We start from the raw sequence: 3,124 nt of genomic DNA on the forward strand, positions 1-3,124 counted from the left end.
CCTTAAGCTGTCACTATTTGTGGATGACATGATTCTATATTTAGAGGATCCAAAAACCTCCTCCAGAAAACTTCTAGACCTCATCAATGAATTCCGCAAAATAGCAGGCTATAAAATCAACACGCATAAATCTAAAGCATTCTTATACGCAAGCGACGAAACAGCTGAAAGGGAAATGAGGAAAACAACTCCATTTGCAATAGCCTCAAAAAAAAATAAAATACTTGGGTATCAATCTAACCAAAGAGGTAAAAGATCTCTACAATGAAAACTACAAAACATTGAAGAAAGAAATTAAGGAAGACCTTAGAAGACGGAAAGATCTCCCATGTTCTTGGATAGGCAGAATTAATATTGTCAAAATGGCCATACTACTAAAAGTGCTATACAGATTCAATGCAATTCCAATTAAAATCCCAATGACGTACCATACAGAAATAGAACAAGCAATCATGAAATTCATCTGGAAGAATAAGAAACCCAGAATAGCTAAAGCAATCCTTAGCAGGAAGAATGAAACAGGGGGTATCGCAATACCAGAACCTCAACTATACTACAAAGCAATAGTAACAACAACAGCATGATATTGGCACCAAAATAGACAGGTAGATCAATGGTACAGAATAGAGGACACGGACACAAACCCAAATAAATACAATTTTCTCATACTAGACAAAGGTACCAAAAATATGCAATGGAGAAAAGAGCATCTTCAACAAATGGTGCTGGGAAAACTGGAAATCCATATGCAACGGAATGAAACTAAACCCCTATCTCTCACCCTGCACAAAAATCCACTCACAATGGATCAAGGACCTTGAAATCAGACCAGAGACCCTGCATCTTATAGAAGAAAAAGTAGGTCCAAATCTTCACCTTGTTGGCTTAGGATCAGACTTCCTTAACAGGACTCCCATAGCACAAGAAATAAAAGCAAGAATCAATAACTGGGATAGATTCAAACTAAATAGCTTTTTCTCAGCAAAGGAAACTATCAGCAATGTGAAGAGAGAGCCTACAGAGTGGGAGAATATCTTTGCCTCTCATACTTCAGATAGAGCACTAATTTCCAGAATATATAAAGAACTCAAAAAACTCTACACCAAGAATACAAATAACTCAATCAACAAATGGGCTAAGGATATGAACAGACACTTCACAGAAGAAGATGTACAAGCAATCAACAGATATATGAAAAATGTTCACCATCTTTAGTAATAAGAGAAATGCAAATCAAAACTACACTAAGATTCCATCTCACCCCAATTAGAATGGCAATTATCAAGAACACAAGCAACAATAGGTGTTGGAGAGGATGTGGGAAAAAGGTACACTCATACATTGCTGGTGGGACTGTAAATTAGTGCAGCCACTCTGGAAAGCAGTGTGGAGATTCCTTAACTTGGAATAGACCTACTATTTGACCCAGCTATCCCACTCCTTGGCCTATACCCAAAGGACTTAAAATCAGCACACTACAGAGATACAGCCACATCAATGTTCATAGCTGCTCAATTCACAATAGCCAGACTATGGAACCAACCTAGATGCCCTTCAATTGATGAATGGATAAAGAAACTGTGGTATATATATACAATGGAATATTACTCAAGCTATAAAGAATAATAAAATTATGGCATTTGCAGGCAAATGGATGAAATTGGAGAATATCATGTTAAGTGAGATAAGCCAATCTCAAAAATCCAAAAGAGGAATGATCTCACTGATAAGCAGATGATGACACTTAATGGGGGGTGGGAGTGGGACAAGAATGGAGGAAGGAGGGACTGTATAGAGGGAAAAGAGAGGTGGGAGGGGTGGGGGGAAGGAAAAAAATAATGGAATGAATCAAACATCATTACTCTATGTAAATTGATGAATATGCAAATGGTATGCTGTTACTCCATGTACAAACAGAAACAATATGTATTCCATTTGTTTACAATAAAAATAAATTTTTTAAAAAAAGGGAATTTGTTGGTGAGATTAGGTTATAAAAAGTACTGTGACTTCCTGCTCATTCTTATACTTCTTGTTCTGGGAGAGTGTGTTAGTCGACTTTCCAATACTGTGACAAAATACCTGAGTTCTTGTTCTGGGAGAGTGGGTTAGTTAACTTTCCAATACTGTAACAAAATACCTGAGAAAAACAATTTAAAGGAGGAAAGATTTGTTTTGATTCATAGCTTCAGAAGTTTCAATCCATGGTCATTTGACCTTTTGATTCTGGGCCTGCAGTAAGGTACAATACCATGGGAAAGCTGTTCACCTCAAGGTGGCCAAGAAGTAGAGGAAGAGCGAGACAGACAGACAGGGCAGGGGGAGAACTGGGGACAAGATATATCCTTCAAGTCTCTGCCCTCAGGGACTTCTTTCCTCCACTTAGGCCTCACCTCCGAAAGTTTCTACCATCTCCCAATAGTACCAGCAGCTGGGAATCTAGCCTTTAACACAGGAGCCTTTGGGACATTCCGGATCCAAACTGTAACAGAGATGGTAGTGCTGTGAGAACATGAGTCTTCAACCAGCACATAGCAAGAACCGAGGCCTTCAGATGGCTGCAGCTCTGGCTGACTTTTTCTTTTTCTCTCTTCTTTTCTTTTTTTTTTTGCTTCCTTTCCTTCTTGACTGGGTCTCACTGTATTTCCTGGTCTGTTCTCTAACTCTTAGGCTCAAGCAATCCTCCCACCTCAGCCCCTCGAGTGGCTGGGATTCCAGGCATACGCCACCATGCCCTGTGGCTAACATCCTGACGGCAGCCTGGTGAGGATCCTGAGTCAGAGCCACCCAGCTAAGCCACCCTTGGATTTCTGACCCCCAGAAACTGTGTGAGATAATACATGCATGTTATCTTAATTATAATTATCTATAATTATCTAGTAAAAATTGCCCTTAAAAATGTAGGCCTGACAGGCCCAAACTGCACCACGGAATGGTCTGTCTAACCCACCTCCTCCTCCAAGAACAGCACCATCACTAGCACCTCCCTGGGAACCAAGACGCTGTGTTGGCTGAGGATTCGATGAATCACAGTGGGCACAGAGGGTGACACATGTGCACAGTTCATTACTCCTCTTTCTAATGCCAAAAAGGAGACAGAATTCATGCCAGCATGAGAGGCCAT

This window comes from Sciurus vulgaris (assembly GCF_902686455.1).
Source record: "Sciurus vulgaris genome assembly, chromosome: 17".
NCBI lineage: Eukaryota > Metazoa > Chordata > Mammalia > Rodentia > Sciuridae > Sciurus > Sciurus vulgaris.